The 20,216-nt window shown below is 46.1% G+C and overlaps 1 protein-coding gene across 2 annotated transcripts in view; it reads right to left on the bottom strand.

Annotated features, from left to right (window-relative positions):
* Positions 1 to 7,887, bottom strand: part of LOC124692508 (putative nuclear RNA export factor SDE5) — a 34,273-nt gene extending 26,386 nt beyond the window's left edge. For both annotated transcript variants that reach the window (XM_047225896.1, XM_047225899.1), the window contains exon 1: positions 7,837 to 7,887. The gene's annotated coding sequence lies outside the window, so the exon portion shown is untranslated. The remainder of the gene's footprint in view (positions 1 to 7,836) is intronic.
* Between the last annotated feature and the right edge of the window lie 12,329 nt (positions 7,888 to 20,216).

Below are 20,216 nucleotides of genomic sequence, written 5' to 3'. Positions count from 1 at the left end.
CAAGTTGCATGTCAAGCGTGGAGCAAGTCTCATGAGACGCGGTCATGTAAAGTTAGCCCGGGCCGCTTCATCCCACCATCCCACAAGATGCAAAGTACACTAACCAAAAACAACAAGAGCATCAACGCCCACAAACCATTGTGTTCTACTCGTGCAACAGATCTATGCATAGACATGGCTCTGATACCACTGATGGGGTTCGTTGCATAGAAAACAAAAAATTTCTACCGTGAACAAGAACAAAACCAAGATCCAATCTAGGAAAATCCAAGATCTAATCTATGAAGATCGAAGCAACAAGATGTATGTGAGACTAACCCTCGAAGATTTCCAAAACCTACGAGATTAGATCTCGTTGTTGATGTAGTCGATCATCCAGTGCTGCAATCCGGCAGCACTTCCGTACTCGGTCGCGCGTACGGTGTCGATGAAGCCCGTCCTCTCCCCGTTCCAGCGGGCAGCGGAGGTGTGGTAGATATCCTCCAAATCCCAGCAGCACGACGGCGTGGTGGTGGTGGAGGAGGAGGAAAAACTGCAGGGCTTCGCCTAAGCCGGAGCAGCATATGGAGGAGGAGAGGGGCGGCCAGAAGAGGTGGCTAGGGTTGGGTGCGCCCCCTGCCCCCTCCCCTCTTTATATAGGGGGGCAGGTCGGTTGGGGTGGCCCCCTTGCCCCCCAAACCCATCTAGGGCCGGCGGCACAAGGGGGAGGGGGAATCTTGCCCCCAAGTTGATCTCCCTTAGGGTTTTGGGGAAACCCTAAGGGGTGGCCGGCCTGGGCCTATGAGGCTTGGTGCGCCTGGCCCATTAGGGCTAGGCAGCACCCCCTCGGCCCATGTAGGCCCCCCTAGGTCATGGGCCCCATGGTGGACCCCTCCGGAACCTTCTAGAACCTTCTAGTCTTTCACCGGAAAAATCTCGAACTTTTCCGAAACCTAGAAATCAACTTCCCTTATATGAATCTTATTCTCCGGACCATTCCGGACCTCCTCGTGATGTCCTGGATCCCATCCGAGACTCCGAACAAACTTCGGTCTCCATCTCATATTCCGAATCTACTTATGCGACATCGAACCTTAAGCGCGTCACCCTACGGTTCGCGAACTATGCAGACATGGTCGAGACTCCTCTCCGAGCAATAACCAATAGAGGGATCTGGAGATCCATAATGGCTCCCACATATTCAACGATGACTTAGTGATCAATTGAACCATTTACATACGATGCTGATTCCCTTTGTCTCGCGATATTTTACTTGTCCGAGGTTCGATTATCGGTATATCCATACCTTGTTCAACCTCGTTACCGACAAGTACTCTTTACTCTTACCGTGGTATGTCATCTCTTATGATCCAATCATATGCTTGCAAGCTAATCAGACGACATTCCACCGAGAGGGCCCAGAGTATATCTATCCATCATCAGGATGGACAAATCCCACTATTGATCCATATGCCTCAACTCACACTTCCAAATACTTAATCCCATATTTATAACCACCCATTTACGCAATGGCGTTTGATGTAATCAAAGTACCCTTCCGGTGTAAGTGATTTACATGATCTCATGGTCGAAGGACTTAGGCAACTATGTATCGAAAGCTTATAGAAAATTGAACTTAATGACTTGATCTTATGCTACGCTCATTTGGGTGTATGTCCATTATATCATTCACCTAATGACATAACCTTGTTATTAATAACATCCAATGTTCATGATCACGAAACCATGATCATCCATTAACAAGCTAGTTATACAAGAGGCTTACTAGGGACTCCTTGTTGTTTACATAACACACATGTATCAATGTTTCGGTTAATACAATTATAGCATGGGATGTAAACATTTATCATGAGCACTAAGATATAACAATAACTAATTTATTATTGCCTCTTGGGCATATCTCCAACACTTCCCGCCATGGCCACCGCCCGCCGCTGATTCTCTAGCGCGCGCCCTGCCACCTCCGCAACCTCCGCCATGTCCTGACTTCTTGACCGCGCCCCCTTGCCTCTTTTGGCCCTCGGGCCTCTCAGGTGAGCTTCTAGGGCCCATGTTGCTTCTCCCGATGAAAAAGTGACACTCCAAAAATCTCAGGTCAATTTGACTCTGTATAGGTCTTTGAAAGTGAAAAATACACAAAATAGGGTTTTACTGTTCTGCATCAGTATAACCTAAATAAAGTGGATCATTGGTAATCCCTATAATCATTGTAAAACATGATATTATCATCATATATGTTGCAAATATGTGGGAATTTAATATGATAAAGGACAAAGTTCATGTATGCATTTTACATGCATCAATCCCAAATGTATCTACTTTTCCAAGCACTTTGCTCAATGATTTACTTCGGAATCTCACCGTACTTGGATAAAAACTGTTGAATCTGATGCTGTTTTTAGCAAAGTCCCCTCTTTGTCAAGTTTTCGCAGGAAATAAAATCGGGAAAAAATACCACATAAATTTTTCACCAAAAGAAGGGACCTGGAGCTTTGGATCACGAGAGGGGAGCCACGAGGCTCGAATGAGGCCAGGTGGCGCGCCCTACTTCTTTGGGCGTGCCACCCAGGCTCATTCGGCCCTCAGCCGTCGTCTCCCCCATTCGCGAGGTGCCTTATATACCCTAAAAATCTACCCCTGGAGGGATACGGTGTTAGTTAGTACGCATAACTATATGTGGATCATACACCTGCACACAACTGATTTAGAGATGAGTGCTATGTTAGTTGGATTACATTACATAATCAATATCATCCATACATTACCCCATTGCTACCTCATGCCTACGCTTTTAGCCACTGAAAGTTTCACATTACTTCTTCCAGTGAAAACTGGAAATCTGCTAGCTGCTTTTATTTACTGTTTTCTTTTACTGCTTTGAATCAACTGCTATAAAATCACCATTTGCTTTGTAAGTTTATTGATATACAGGTGTGCTTGAGAGTGAGGTCTCAGTTGCTAAGGTCTTATTGGTACTCTTGTGTTCCTCTTGAGTCGAACTATAAATTTGGGTAATACTTCCCGTCGAAGATTTCCGACATCCCCTATACTTGTGGGTATCAAACGCATCTGTTGCGTGGAGGACGAAAAGGTCTGAATCATCTCGGTAGGCGCGGCAGGCCATCCTAACAAGGCGAGCCCACGTGCGGTCGTGCTCAGTCATGGATGATTTCTATGGTTAGCTAGGTTGAGGTGTGCCCTTCTCGCCCTCCAGCGTCGACCATATGTAGCCACGGTGGGGCGGGAAGCGCCGATCGCACGCAAGCCGCTTCACGCGCACGTGAAACGGCGGTGAAATGCGCCAATCTATTGGCCGCACAAGGGAACCACCGTCCTCGCGTGGGAACGAGTAATCGCCGGCGGCAGGCCTTGACGAGACGTTAAACCAACTGTGGGTGTCCATGTTGGCCCAAGAGAGGCTAGTGGCTCCTCCGACGACTCCTCTCGCACCAGCACCGCCTCCTCCCGCACCAACACCTACGCCCCAACAGCCTATGCACTGGATGTGGCCTTTGGAGCCTCCGGTCTACATCGACCTCGTCCACGGCGATGACAAGTAGGCAGCCATGGCGGGCGCCCTAGTTAGCTAAGGCTTTTTCTAGGCTTTTTATTTATTTCAACACTATGTAAATGGCTCTATTAAACTAAATAAATATTTTGGGCAAAAAATGCTACTCCTGACCCAAACGGACATATTAGCCAACGAGGCTAATTTGGTGTCCACGACCCAACCCAAACGGACATAGAAGGCCGCTTTTGGTGTCTGTTTTGCGTTGGACCACTGGAGATGCCCTTAGCGTGCACGCAACTGATTTGGATGGCGGTGCCCGTGGAAAAAAGTTGGGGTGGGTGAGAGGAGAGAGGTGATGAGTTGTCGCACTACACAGACTAAATTCAATCCGCAAATAGGCCGTTTATAGATAGTTTATCCATTTGAGCTAGGTATTTTGTGTCCGTATGTTCAGGTGGACCAAAAATAAATAACTAGTCTACGTTCGTTTGGATTGAGTCGGTGATGATGCCATTCCTTTCTCCTCCCCAGAGCATCTTCACTCGTTGGCGCTCCCTAGGCCAAAATCCGGCGCTATTTAGCACCAAATGGACGTAATTTTTGGCCTGGAAAGCAGTAGATTTTCAGCCGCGGTGCTTCTCAATTGGGTAGGTGAGCATGGGGTGAGAAGCGAGGACATGGGAGAAGATGCAAGTGGGTGGGTGGGCAAGATGTTTTAATTAAACTTTCCTCGAGTGACGCGCAGGCTAGGAGGCGTGATTTGCTTCATCCAGACTTCCCAAGCAAGCCCTGGCAACCTGGGGCTGCTGCGATCGCCGGACGAAATAGGTCAAATCCTGCTGAACACGGTGTGTTGAGGGCCTTGCTGAGAAAGTTTTGTTAATCCATTTCAAAAAAAGTCCTAGGATGCTAGTGGAGATGCTCTCACATGCCAACTTTCACATGACAATCTGGTACACCCACAGATCTAAAGGGTCCAAGCTTGCCAGCACAAACTCACTTCACTCGCTGTAGGTGGGGCCCACATGTGGGACATACGCAAATCAACCACAACAACGTTATTTATTTTGCAGCTACTTATTTATAAGATACCCTTCGTAAATATTTTATATACTCTAGATTTTTTTCTTCCCTCGCATTCAGTTTTATAAGATATTTGTGTAAGCTAAATTAGGCCTGCCAAAACTTCTTATAAAACATGTTTATTTAGTAACATCTACTCTTGAACGCTTTTTTAACCTAAAAGCTCCCTAGCATGATATTTTAGGACACCAATAGACACAAATACATACATAGAGATGACGTTCATCTAAGTGGGAAATATTAATCCATAAGAACGTATAATTTTGTACATTTTACTAAGAACTAGAGAGAATTTTGTTAAACATGAACTAAATATCACATTCGTTACATGATATTCTTAAATTTTGCATCAAGTGTTCTGACTTAATTACTGTGTAATGTTTTTCTAATATATAAGAAAATTGTACTATTTAAGATTGGTTGTAGAGAAAGTGAGTATAAAAAGTAAAAGAATTTAGTATAATATAAGGGAAAAAGTATATATACTTGCATGCATGTCGTTTGCTACATGTTTGTGTGGGATCAGCAAGAGGTTCGCTCCACGATGGCGCAGTACGTTTCACGTGAGCCCGCCATGGGTTTAGTGGATGTTCCGGGAGACTCCCGTCAGTGCAAGATTGTTTCTGATACGGCGAGGAATACCACAACAGCAATGACATAGCAATGACATACTGGATGATTCGACTCCACATCAATGGTTTCTCTCTGGATGGAGCACTTCTCATACATGGCTTTTGTGTCGACCGCACTGGATCACTAAAGGGCATGAGTGGACTCTTTGATATGCTCGTCCCATTGGATGAGGTGCGCAGATCCACAGACATGAATGCATTGGCTAATTTTGCACTGCAGCATCTATATCAGACCCATCGCTTTGGAGCTGTCCCATCAGAGGTTCAAGATCTCCTAGACATCCTCACCACCTTCACAAGGGACCAGTACCTGCTCCTCAAATGTCATCCGGCACACGAGGATGCCCTGGGCCAATGTGCCATCTTCAACAAGCTGTACGGTCTCCTTATGGCTTTGAAGGCAAGGGACATGAACCAGTTCCTCAATGCCATGGGGAACATGAACAATGCCATCAACAGCCCCGCCTGGAGCTGCAGAGTGAGCGGGAGAAGGAGATGCTGACGCCGAGGAGGAGGTAGCTGTGGAGCTCACGGAGAAGGTAATGGCGACGAGAGCATATTGCGGCTGGCAGCGTCGGAGGACACGCAAGGAGGAGCAAGAGCAAGCGACTCCTGGGTGAGGACCGAGGAGGGGACGGGGACTCGTCGGCTGCTCTCGAATGATGTTGGTGCGACCTGGACCATGGATGGGCTTTAGGGTTCCTGATGTATGGTTGCTCCGTTGCTGTTTGAACGGCCCAATAATAATAATAATAAAAGGACTGGATATAAGAAGAGGCTCATGATTGGAACTCGGCATGCTCAAAAAATATTTAACTTGCATGAATGAACCACCTCGTTCCCTGCGCATTCCATTCACATGTGGTACCCGTTCCCATACTTGAAGGAACAAAGTGAATCTGAACTAAAACAAAGGTAGATCATTGGCCACGGCCAAGCAGCTGGCAGTGGTGCTCGACCAGATTATCGCGGAGCTGGTTATGAGTCTTGGCATTTTCAATATCCCGATGTGCTCCGCTCGCATTCGGGTACCAACATTGTCATAAAAACATGGCAAGTTTAACCCACTATCATTCTCGAGTATCATGTTGTGTAGAATGAGACAACACTTCATGATGTTCACAAGGGTTTTTTGTCCCAAAAACGAGCTGGACCCCGAATAATGGCAAATCTTGCTTGCAAAACACCGAAAGCTCTCTCAATGTCTTTACAGGCTGTCTCTTGTGCCTTTGTGAAATTAGCTTCTTTCTTTGATAAGGGTATTCCTTTCTTCTCTTTAATGGACTTCGAAAGTACATAACACAGTACCGATTCAGATGTACACTGTGATTCATCTTAAGATGCTAAATAGACAAGAGAACTACAATACTTTGGAAACCATGAATAGAACACAACAATGTTCAGTTGAGTTTGAAATGTTGTGTTAATTCCTTACAAGGTTATGTAAACCATAATGTTTTGGGGGCATGATCATGAATTTAGTACGAAACGTGTGTAACAGACAGATAGTAAATAAACTGCATTGTCCTGAAGAATATGGCAGCACAGAAACGGCATGAAGGGTCACAACAGTATCATGATCACAACACAACACATTTGAGGAAAACAATACTTGATAAACTGAATATTATTCAGGTGCTTAATAGAAATCCTAATCCACAGGGATATATATCCTTCCGAAATGAGGACAGAATGATCAGGGTCGGTAAAGGGAAGCGTTGCTTCCCAGACTCCTCGAGTTAGCAACAGAAGCAACCGGCACAAAATCAAAACGAAACCAAACAAGGAACTAAGCCAAATCCAAGCAGCAAACTAAAAGCACCAACGCTGCCAGTCCTTAAATCCATATAAACGGACCAAAACCACAATAAAACGCACCTACACAATCGACAATCAGGGTCACAACAAGGGCACGAGAGATAGTGCCGATGTCTGAACAAACCAGCAGACAGCGCGCAAACCACAACTCTGACGACGATTTATATGCAGAAATGGGCCGCGCTAACTTGCGGCTACGGTAGAGGAAATTTGGGGATCGGCAAACGAGCGCAGACGAGGGACGAACAACACCCCAAACAAGCCGACCTAACCAATCGTTTCGAAACGACGCGGAGAGATCAAATCGAGCAACCTATATCCAGAAATAACCGCCGTAAACGAAACGAAAATGAGCACAGATCGAAGCGTAAAGCAGCTGCATTGCGGAAACTCGGCCTTCCTCTACCGGAACACGCTGGGAGATACCGGAAACTTCTAGAAAACACCTGCTCGAGCGCTCGGTGCGCCGCATCCGTCCGGTCAGAAAACCCCAACAGCAAACCCCCCAAAATGGCGGACCGAATCGCCGCAGATGAGCGCAGAAAACGGGAACCAAGCGCGCAATCGAAAGCGAAATCGAAGGCCGTACGGCACGATTAATCAACCCTAACTCGGTTCAGAAGCGAAGCATGGAACCCTACCGCCGTACGAGCAATCCAGCGCCGCGCTTCGGATCCCCGAGCGAAGGAAGCACCGGAATCAGGCGGCGGGGCGGGGGAAGCGAGGGCGCGCTAGGGTTCGGGAACGTTCTGGAAGGTTCCGGGGGGAGGGAGGAGGAGAGGAGGGGCTTACTGGTTTTGGGAGGGGGGAGACGGCCGCTCTGCTCTCCCGCTTTGCCCACTCCACGCCTCTTCTCGCCCTTTGGTTTGGCGTCCTCTGTACGCCCGGGGGTTTAAGGAGGGGGAGAGAGGGTCGGGCCCACCTGCCGGCCTCGAGATACGGCTTGTCAGGGCGGATCAACGGCGGGGATCGATGCCAGTTATTAAGGCTCCACGTCAGGAACGATTTGGGCGCTGCGGTTGGTTGGATGGAGTGGCGGTCCACGGACCAGGTCTACGGTGCGTCCAGCGTAGACGAGTGGGGCCTGCGCCGATGCTTTCATTGAAGCGGAGATACCAAGGGCCCCACGTACGGTACCTACTCCCCGGCTTTGGAAAAAGGAGCGTCGCCGCCGGCCGCTTGTGTCTCGGTGGGTTCCATGGCGGTGTGATGACGGAAGTCCGGGCAGGCCGGCGCCCGGCAGGGAACGGAGGAATGGAGGCTGAGCGCATCTCCAACACCGCGATCCAAATCAAACGCGTTGCTCAGTCTGGATGGAGCCATTTGTGGCCGCGCGGAGACCTGACCATCGGTTCGTTTTGGTCGCGTATTGCTCCCAACGCGTGGACCCATCCCAAATGTTAAATATAACAAAAATAATTAAAAAACAAAAATAAATTAAATTTAAACTAGAGTTCATTTAACTTAGCCATATTTTGGACACAAAAGAAAGCCCTATAGGGCTTTAAACTAAAAAAAAAGGAGGAAACCCTACTCCATGGTTTGGGACGCGGTGGTCGTCGGTGCGCCACCCTACTCCCAGTAGTACTCGTCATCGTCGTCGTCAATGAGGACGACGCTCCCCGGCGGCGACGCGTTGTTCCGGTTGGACACGCCGGAGGGAGCCGGGGACTCCGGCCAGGGCGACCACTGCGCCCTTTCCCAGACGGAGTGCGGTCCGGAGGTCTCGCCGGTCTGCGAGGTCGTGCCAGCCGCGCCGCCTCCTTCTGTCGCTCCGCCACAGTGGCCTGCAGCTCCGCCTCGAGCCGGAGCGTGGCTAGGCGCTCCTCTTCCTCCAGGAGCGCGGCCTGGCACGTGGCCTCCTCCTGCCAGCGCGCCATGTCGAGGAACGCCCACACCTCGGCCTCGGCGTCCTCCTGGGCCTTCCTGGCCATCTCCTCCAGCGCGGAGGCGCGCAACACGGAGGCGAGGTGCGGCCATTTGGCCAGCTCCTCGAGGTCGTTCAGCTCGCGGGACGCCGCCAGCGCGGCCTGCAGCTCGGGATCGTCATCCTCCTCGGGCTGGGCCTATGGCGCTTGCGCTGGCGCCGCCGCGGGCTCGTCGATGTAGAGGCCGCCAGGGCGGCAGCCAGCCCTCCTAGCAGGCGTGCGCGGCTGCGCGCGAGGCCTCACCGTCGCCGAGGTGAAGCACGTGCGTCGACGTGCATCCTGCTCCACCTCGAACCACAAGTCCAAGTTGGGACTTGTGTCGATGTAGGCGGGGTCCTCCCGGAGGTCCGCCGGCAGCTGCGCGCGCTGCCGCCGGATCTCCGCGACGCGGGCGCGGCCGGAGACCGGGATCGGCGGCACCGGAACCCGATCTGGGCTTAGGTGCCAGCCGTGGGGGAGGTGCACGTCGCCCCACGGCATTGGGACGCCGACCTCCCAGAACATTTGCGCCACCGCTATGGTGACGTAGATCCGGTCACGGATGGGAGCCGGCGACCCCATGGCAAACGCCGCCGGCGTGGTTCGCCGGCTGCTGCCGGCCTCGTGGTCGTTGGCGGACGGCTCAAACTCTCGCTTCGGGGCCATGGCGGCGCGGAAGGTCGAGCTCGTGCGGCCGGAGTGGAGTGGTGGAGTGGGGACTTAATAGGGACATTCCCCTAGTCCACATTTAAAAGGACTAGGGCACCGACAGGTGGGCCAGTCACGCGGACCAGGCGGACACGCGAGGACGCCGCGTGCCATCCGCGGCCACGCATACCTGGCCCAGATTTGGGCCGGGTTTGGGTCGTCCCAGACACCGCGGCCATCCGCATTTGCGATGCGTGGCCGCGTTGTGCTGCGGTTTTGTCCGTTTGGATCCATTCGGACGCACGGGATGGGTCGCCGCGTTGGAGATGCCCTGAGAGCATCTCCAGTCAGCCGCGTCCCCTAAAGCGTCCCCAAAGGAATTTGGGCGCGCCGGACGAAAAAATGTTCCCAGCCGCGTGCCCCAAAACCCATTTTTGTTCGACGGCCCAATACGGTGCCCGGCGCCCCGAGCCCGTCCCCGATACACATGGGACACTCCGGGCACGCCGGACAAAACGAAATGCAAGGCGAGGAGACACGGGGCCGACGTGTCAGCGGCTTGAAAGCCTAAAACCCCATCGCCTACCTTTGGTCGAGAGACGTTAATGGCGTCCCAGATTTCCTAGGCGGCGCAGGGACGGGTCTCGTCATCCATGGCCGTCTGGCCATACACGCCGGTGTTTATTGCATCCAAGGCCCGATGCCGCTTCGCCTGATGCTGTTGTACTTTTGTTATCACCAGAATTTGACCGAGTCAGAGGTGGGCCGCGATCAAGATGGACTTGAAGAATATATATATAGAAGAAATATGTGAATCGGCCTTTTATACCAAGTTGGGCTTGTTTGCCCATGTATCTGTAATATATTAGATCGCATCTTAGTTTAGACGTTAGAATCTTACTCGTGCACGGTTTGGTGCACGCCCACATTAGAAAGTCCCCTGGACTATAAATATGTATCTAGGGTTTATGGAATAAACAATAACCAACGTTCAACCACAAACAAATCTCGGCGCATCGCCAACTCCTTCGTCTCGAGGGTTTCTCCGGTAAGCACCATGCTGCCTAGATCGCATCTTGCGATCTAGGCAGCACAAGCCTGCCCACGTTGTTCATGCGTTGCTCGTACTGAAGCCTTTTTGATGGCGAGCAACGTAGTTATCTTAGATGTGTTAGGGTTAGCATTGTTCTTCGAATTACATGCTTTCGTTATGCAACCCTTGCACATCTAGCCGCCCTTACACCTATCTTAGGTGTAGGGGCGGCACCCCGCTTGATCATAGTTTAGTAGATCTGATCCGTTACGATTGCTCCTTGTTTCGTCAAGGATTAGTTTAACATCCGCAATAGTTAGGCCTTACAAAGGGTTGGAGGATCCAGCGGCGTGTAGGGTGGCGTTTGCTAGCCCTAGAAAGGATGTTCCGGGGATCAACCTCGTGTTGGTTTTTAGGCCCTGTCTAGGATCGGCTTACGGTCACCGTGCGCGAGCGCGAGGCCCAATCGTGAGTAGGATGATCCGATTATGCGGTGAAAACCCTAAATCGTCGTAGATCTAATTAGCTTTATCTTGATCAAGCAGGACCGCCATATATTCGGGCACCTCGTCCGAATCATGGGTGGATCGGCTCTTTGAGCCGATTCACAGGATAACCTGAGAGCTGATGACCCACAAGTATAGGGGATCGCAACAGTCTTCGAGGGAAGTAAAACCCAATTTATTGATTCGACACAAGGGGAGACAAAGAACACTTGGAAGCCTTAACAACGGAGTTGTCAATTCAGTTGCACCTGGAAACGAGACTTGCTCACAAGAGTTTATCGGTAGTAACGGTTTTATAGCGATAGCGAGTAGTGAAATAATAGCAGCAGAGTAACAAAGACAGCAGTAGTGATTTTAGTAAACGAGCAGGATTAAAATACCGTAGGCACGGGGACGGATAACGGGCGTTGCATGGATGAGAGAAACTCATGTAACAATCATAGCGAGGGCATTTGCGGATAATAATAAAACGGTGTCCAAGTACTAATCAATCAATAGGCATGTGTTCCAATTATAGTCGTACGTGCTCGCAATGAGAAACTTGCACAACATCTTTTGTCCTACCAGCCGGTGGCAGCGGGCCTCAAGGGAAACTACTTGGATATTAAGGTACTCCTTTTAATAGAGTACCGGAGCAAAGCATTAACACTCCGTGAACACATGTGATCCTCACATCACTACCATTCCCTCCGGTTGTCCCGATTTCGTCACTTCGGGGCCATCGGTTCCGGACGACGACATGTGTATACAACTTATAGGTAAGACCATAAACAATGAATATCATGATGAAACAATAACATGTTCAGATCTGAGATCATGGCACTCGGGCCCTAGTGACAAGCATTAAGCATAACAAGTTGCAACAATATCATCAAAGTACCAACTACGGACACTAGGCACTATGCCCTAACAATCTTATGCTATTACATGACCAATCTCATCCAATCCCTACCATCCCCTTCGGCCTACGGCGGGGAAATTACTCACACATGGATGGGGGAAACATTGCTGGTTGATGGAGAGGCGTTGGCGGTGATGGCGGTGATGATCTCCTCCAATTCCCCGTCCCGGCGGAGTGCCGTAACGGAGACTTCGGCTCCCGCGACGGAGTTTCGCGATGTGGCGGCGTTCGGAGGGTTTCGGCGACTTCGACTTCTCTTCCGGCGTTTTTAGGTCGAGGCGAATAAGTAGTCCGAAGGAGGGCGTCGGAGGCCGGCCGAGGGGCCACACCACAGGGCCGCGCGGCCCCCCCGGGCCGCGCCGCCCTATGGTGTGGGGCCCTCGGGCCTCCACTTCAATTGCCCTTCGGCTCCGTTAGTTTCCTGGGAAAATAGGGCCTTCGCATAAATTCCGAGGTTTTTCCCGAAAGTTGGATTTCTGCACAAAAACGAGACACCGGAAGCGGTTCTGCGAAAACAGCGTTAGTCCGTGTTAGTTGCATCCAAAATACACAAATTAGAGGCAAAACAATAGCAAAAGTGTTCGGGAAAGTAGATACGTTTTGGACGTATCAACTCCCCCAAGCTTAGCTTATTGCTTGTCCTCAAGCAATTCGAGTTAACAACCGAGCGATAAAAGAACTTTCACGAACACATTTGCTCATATGATGTATATATTCTCATGCTATGGCTAATACTTAAGCAATTCATAATGAGACACATGCAAATAAGATCATCTAACAGCTATGTCAATCATGGAGAGGTACCAACAATTAATAATAAGCATCATGAATCATGTATATGAGCAGGATTGCAATGTTCATAAGAGAGTATGATAAAGTGGTATCTTGCTTGCCTGTATTTGATCGGCAAAACATAAATGCCCGGGCACCTCTGGAGTTCATACAAAGACTAGAAGTAGTGATTGTCAAAGATAAATGCATCAAAGTTATACCACAATCAATCATATTTTGAGACAAGCATATTATACTAAGAATGACAGTTGTGCTCTTCAAGATAGTGCTCAAAGAAATAATGGAGACACAACATAAAAGTAAAAGATTGACCCTTCGCAGAGGGAAGCAGGGATTAACATGCGCTAGAGCTTTTCATTTTTATAAATCAGGAGTAAAATTATTTTGAGAGGTGTTTGTTGTTGTCAACGAATGGTAATGGGTACACTAACTACCTCGCCAACCGGACTTTCAAGAGCGGCTCCCATGAATTATTGCATATTTATTTGGCACTCCTTCCAACCTTTCTTGCACAAACCATGGCTAACCGAATCCTCGGGTGCCCGCCAACAATCTCATACCATGAAGGAGTGCCTTTTTATTTTAGTTTTATTATGATGATGACACTCCCCCCAACCTTTGCTTACACAAGCCATGGCTAACCGAATCCTTCGGGTGCCGTCCAACAATCACAAACCATGGAGGAGTGTCTATTTAAGTTTAATTAATTCGGGACCGGGAATCCCATTGCCAGCTCTTTTTGCAAAATTATTGGATAAGCGGATGTGCCACTATTCCATATGAGAGTCCGTCAAAAGTAAATGACAAGGTTGAAAGCTAAACACCACATACTTCCTCATGAGCTATGAAACATTAACACAAATTAAAGAAGCATTTTGAAGATTTTAAAGGTAGCGCATGAGAATTTACTTGGAATGGTTTGAAATGCCATGCATAGGTATTTATGGTGGACACTCTGGAATGACTTGGTTTTCATGTGTTTGGAGGCACGAGCAGCGTTCCCGCTCAGTACAAGTGAAGGCTAGCAATAGACTAGGGAGCGACAAATCAAGAGAGCAGTAACTGTCATAATCATGCTTGCGGCAAAATAAATTAACGGAGGCATAAAAGTGATACAAGAACTCTGAAGCAATATAGATCATCGAGGCTTAATTGACTTTTTGTTCAGTCATATGCATGCGTGAGCATGTGCCAAGTCGATATAAATGAATTATTCGAGAGGAGGATACCACAATGCCATACTTACTTATGAATAAAACAATGCAAGCAAACATCCATGACATGCTACTCATATTAATAGATTGGAGCTAAACATGAGAGATCATAAACTACTAGACTTTCTCAAATAACATATACCTCACATGAACCAACTAAGCATGCTCACATGGATGAGTATATGTACAAAAATGAAAACAAATAGAGTTCATACCAGCCTCTCACCACAATCAGATTGTCGTAGATCGTCATTATCGCTTTTTCACTTGTGTAGCTTGGATAATATGAAATGAAAACCACGCTCCAGCCACCGAAGACCATTGAACTCATAAAGAACTTTACAAACCAAAGAAGAACAGCAAATATTTTTGGTGTTTTCGAATTAGAGACAAGAACAAAAGGAAACAAACAAACAAAGCAAAATCTTTTTGGGTTTTCTTATAGCAAACTAGCAACAGCAAATAAAGTGAAACAAATGCAAGAAACCAAAGCAAAGAAATGGTGAAGAGAAACAACAGAAATATTTTTGGTCTTTTTGTGTTTTGGGAAAGGAACAAAGCAAAAACAAGAAATAGCAAACTAAAAGAAACACAGAAAAGCGAGATGGCAGAAATCTGCCAAAACCTGACAGCAGTACAGAAATCGATTTTTACAAAAATCTTACGTTGCTCAGTTCAAAAAGTGTTCAACTAATGAAAGTTAGATAACAACCTGGGGAACATGCAAAAAAATTTGCAGCTCAAAATGACGCTCTGGCTATTTTTGAGAATTTTTACGGTAACGTTCCAGAATCTGTTTTCAGGCAGCACTTCCCCAAATATCATCTTCCTCTCATTAGAAAACCACTCAAACGAACAAAGCAAGTATGTGCAAGTATCCAGCAACCATAATATGCAAAGAATGAGTGATGCCGGTATACCTCCCCCAAGCTTAGGCTTTTGGCCTAAATGGAGTTCAACCCCAACGAGGGTCGTTCCTCGCCGGTGGGTAGTCCATGGAGTAGTCATAGTAAAGCTCCTGCGCAGAAGAAAAGCGTGGAGGCTCCGCATATCCACCATGTTGATGCAAGGAACTTGCTGCATCGGATGATGAGTCGAGGTGCTCCTCGACCTCCGTGTCGTCTCTTGCATGTTGACCTCCTCTCTCTATATGTGCATCCAGTGCACCTTCTGTGACCGACCAATCTCCCCTGGAATCAAGGTTAGATAAAACAGGCGCAGGCAATCTTACTAGTTTCTCAGTTTTCTTAGTTATTCTCCAGACTTTCTTATAAAATATCATCTTATAATACAGGTTACCCAAGTTGGAGGAATCTGAAACAAATTCATGTTTAATCATAGAGGCTATGTCAAGTTTTTCTATGGGGAACGGAATATCAAAATGATGAGGTTCAACATTATGAAAAGCTAGTAAACGGGAGGCGATGAGGCCTCCACACATTCCACCTTTCTCACGGTTAGTAGCAAGTCTATAAGCTATTAATGCCCCCAAATTATAAGACCTACTATTTTGCGAGTGCTGCAGCTAGAAAAGCCAAATCCGGGATAGAAAGTTTACTACCAATCCTTTTGGCGAGAACGCATTTGGTAATAAAATAAGCAAAGTAGCGGATAGCCGGGAGCTGAATACTAGTGATTTTACCACTTTCACCTGAGAAACTCCTTCCATCGCAAATCATCTTGTAAAGATCCGAGAGTTCTTGCGGCGATCCCCTTATCTTCTCGCACGACCCCCATTGCGGTATTCTAATTGCTGCACAAAAAGCACTAAATGGCAAGTTGACAGTTTTATTGTAAATTTTATACTGGACCGTGGGGTTAGATCGCGACCAATTAAACTTGAAGTCCTGCACAAAAGCCATAGTTAATTTTACATATTGTCTTGGCTCTCCTTCAACAAAGTCACTCAGCCCTGCACGAGAAATTAGAGTTTGAACATCTTCAAATATCCCCGCGCTTCTCATGAAATCCGCGCACGGGTAGTAAGAGGGGTATACTCCCTCTTCACGATTGACTATCATAACTTGTTGGACTTCCAATTCTTGCTGGTTCAAGTGATATCTATTCCATTCCATTTTCTGAAATTTCAACAACCAACATAAAAATTTGATTTGGTGACATAAATTTGAGGGAAACTACCATAGGAACTTGCTAGAGTACTAATCATGCATCAAAACTAGTTTCTACCACTTAGAACAAGCATGCAAGCTCACTAAACATGTTACCTACAGCAGCAAAATATTCAAGATATACTCAACCAAACGAAATTCTACTTGGATGGGTGGAGGAGTCACATACCGAAGAGCAAATGTGCCAAATTTCGGACAGAAATCCGGGCTGAGCAAAGAGATCGAGAAATCTGGAGCTCTGGAGCAAAAACGCGAGAGAGATGAACTTGGTACGAGTTTTTTCGGGAGAGAGAAGGTCTTCGGGAGAAAGAGATGACAAAGTGGGGCGAGAGGGGAGCCCACACCACATGGTGGCGCGGCCACCTCCTTGGCCGCGCCGGCCAGTGGTGTGGTGCCCTCTGGTGCCCCACAGGTCATCCTCTGGTACTCCCAGGTGCCTCGTCGAAAAATAGGACCAACGGTATAATTTTCGCGAATTTTTGAAAACTTTGAAAAATGCACATTTTCTGGGTATTAAGTTTATTATTACTGGCCAGGAAAAATTTCGAAATCTTCAAATAACTAAAGAACTTTGCAAATTAAAAATGCTACAGCAACTAGAGCAAGTGGGGGAAGAAAGATATGTTGTTTACCTCCTCTATGCATATAAAAGGTATTTGTTAACAAGGTTGATCAAGTCTTGCCACCAAATAAATTTTACATAGCATATGAAGAAATAAACCTCAAATCAATCATGTTACCTTGAATTGTATTGATATGGATCCAATCACGAGAGTTTGATATTCTTCTTTAGGCTCATATATAGGACAATCAATAGTTCCCACTTTGATAGTTCTCACATGAGAAATAGTATTAACTCCGCACGCCTTTTCAATCCTCTTGGGGAAATAGACGGTGTGTTCCTTATCATCAACATTGAAAGTAACCTTTCCTTTATTGCAATCAATAACAGCCCCTGCGGTGTTAAGAAAAGGTCTCCCAAGAATAATAGACATATTATCATCTTCGGACATTTCCAACACAACAAAATCGAGTTAATATCAAGCAGTTAGTAGTAACTTGAACAGGAACATTCTCACATATACCAACAGGAATAGCGATAGATTTATCAGCCATTTGCAAAGATATATCAGTAGGTATCAACTTATCTAGATAAAGTCTCTTATAAAGAGAAAAAGGCATAACACTAACACCGGCTCCCAAGTCACATAGAGCAGTTTTAACATAATTATTCTTGATAGAACAAGGAATAGTAGGTATACCAGGTCGCCCAACTTCTTTGGAATTTTTCCATTGAAAGAGTAATTAGCAAGCATAGTGGAAATTTCCTCATTGGGGATTTTCCTTTTGTTAGTAACAATATCTTTCATATACTTTGAATAAGGAGGCAATTTAATAGCATCAGTTAAAGGGATTTGCAAGAATAAAGGTTTCATCCAATCACAGAATTTATTATAGTGTTCTTCTTCCTTTGATTTTAGTTTCTTAACAGGAAAAGGCATTTGCTTTTGTACCCAAGGTTCTCTTTCATTACCATGTTTCTCAGCAACAAAATCTTCTTTAGTATACTTTTTATTTTTAGCTTGCTTTTCAGGTTCTTCTTAAACCTCTTCTTTATCAGGAGTATCATTCTTATCATTATCTTTATCATTATCATGTTCATTACCACTTTCAGTTTCAGCATCAGAAATAGAAATACTATTAGGATCATTAGCGAGGTTCGAGAGGATTCTACAACATTTTTATGTTTCTTTTTCTTTTTCTTCTTAGAATGAGCACTAGGTTCAATGCGTTGAGAATTTTGTTCAATTTTTTTGGGATGCCCTTCAGGATATAGAGGATCCTGGGTAGAGACACCACCTCTAGTTGTTACTTCATAAGCATGTTTCTCTTTAGAATTATTCCCTAACAAGTCATTTTGCACTTTAGTGAGTTGATCAATTTGAGTTTGAATCATATGAAAATGTTTAACAAGCATCTTAACATCATTGGAGGTTCTCTCCACAATACCATGCAATTCACTAATAGCTTGAGAATTTTCCATTAAATGATTCTCTACTCTCATATTAAAATTTTCTTGCTTAACAATATAATTATCAAACTCATCTAAGCATTGTGCAGGAGGTTTCGAATACGGAATATCTTCCCTAGTAAAGCGTTGAAGGGAATTTACCTCAATCATGGATGAAGGGGGAATTATCTCGCATATATCTTCTATAGGAGGTAGATTCTTCACATCTTCAGATTTAATACCTTTCTCCTTGAGAGACTTCTTGGCTTCCCTCATATCTTCATCATTCAATTTAATTAAACCCCTATTCTTCACTATTGGCGTTGGAGTTGGTTCAGGCGTATTCCAATCATCATAATTCCGGCCTATTTTAGCCAATAATTCTCCGAACGTCGTCCGGAGTTCTTTTCTCGAAAACACAACCAAGCACAACTATCCAGGTATGCCCTAGAATCAATGGTTAGTCCACTATAAAATATATCAAGTAATTCATGCTTTTCTAAGTCATGGTCGGGCGAGCTCTAATAAGAGAGCAAAATCTTGCCCAAGCCTCGGGCAATTTCTCTTCATCTCCCCGATCAAAACTATAAACTCTCCGCAAAGCGACATGTTGAGCACTAGCAGGAAAATATTTCCGAAAGAAAACAACAAGCAATTCTTTTGGACTTTTAATAGAACTAGGTGGCAAACTATTATACCAAGTTTTAGCGTCATCCTTTAATGAGAATGGAAAGATTTTAGCAACAAAGTAAGTACGCTTCTTAACATCATCAGAAAACAAACTACTCAAAGTAGATAACTCGATCATGTGTTCAACAACACTTTCTTTTTCAGTACCACGTAAAGGTGTTTTCTCAACAATAGCTATATGAGATAGATCAAGAGAAAAATCATAATCTTTATCCCTAATGTTTATAGGAGATGTGGCAAATTTAGGATCGGGAGACAGGTTTATATCTAACGAGTATGTTCCGCAAGCAACTTTTTAATTTTTCTTGCATCGGTAGTAGCATTGCATTTTTCAATAAAATCATCATCAAGCTCCACATAATCTTCCTCAGGATCATCACTAAAATAATCAAGTTCGGGTGAACTAACGAGGTGTAGTAGCATTAGGAGTTTCGAGTATTTTCAATTTGTCTAGACCTAGCAATTGTAGCATCTAGAAAAGATCCCAATGAACCACTATCATCAAGCACGAGCAGAAACATTATCAATATTATGAGAGTGTTCGGATTCAGCAGAAGTACCCGCATGCGAAGCATGTGGCGGTGAAACAAGTTTATCAATCACGGATGGTGAATCAAGTGTAGCGGAGGTACTCGAATTGTACCTTTTCTTGTAGTGGATGGTAATATGGCGATCTTAGTATCGCGAGGTTTACCCATGATGGAGAATTTGCAGCGAACAATATTAATCCAAGTGAACTTCCAAATAAAGCTATGCTCCCCGGCAACGGCGCCATAAAATAGTCTTGATGACCCACAAGTATAGGGGATCGCAACAGTCTTCGAGGGAAGTAAAACCCAATTTATTGATTCGACACAAGGGGAGACAAAGAACACTTGGAAGCCTTAACAACGGAGTTGTCAATTCGAGTTGCACTGGAAACGGACTTGCTCGCAAGAGTTTATCGAGTAGTATCAGTTTTATAGCGATAGCGTAGTGAAATAACGAGCAGAGAGTAACAAAGACAGCGAGTAGTGATTTTAGTAAACGAGCAGGATTAAAATATCGTAGGCACGGGGACGGATAACGGGCGTTGCATGGATGAGAGAAACTCATGTAACAATCATAGCGGGGCATTTGCGGATAATAATAAAACGGTGTCCAAGTACTAATCAATCAATAGGCATGTGTTCCAATTATAGTCGTACGTGCTCGCAATGAGAAACTTGCACAACATCTTTTGTCCTACCAGCCGGTGGCAGCCGGGCCTCAAGGGAAACTACTCGGATATTAAGGTACTCCTTTTAATAGAGTACCGGAGCAAAGCATTAACACTCCGTGAACACATGTGATCCTCACATC

Source organism: Lolium rigidum, chromosome 2 (genome assembly GCF_022539505.1).
Source record: "Lolium rigidum isolate FL_2022 chromosome 2, APGP_CSIRO_Lrig_0.1, whole genome shotgun sequence".
Taxonomy (NCBI): Eukaryota; Viridiplantae; Streptophyta; class Magnoliopsida; order Poales; family Poaceae; genus Lolium; species Lolium rigidum.
This window is presented reverse-complemented; position numbering and strand designations above follow the sequence as displayed.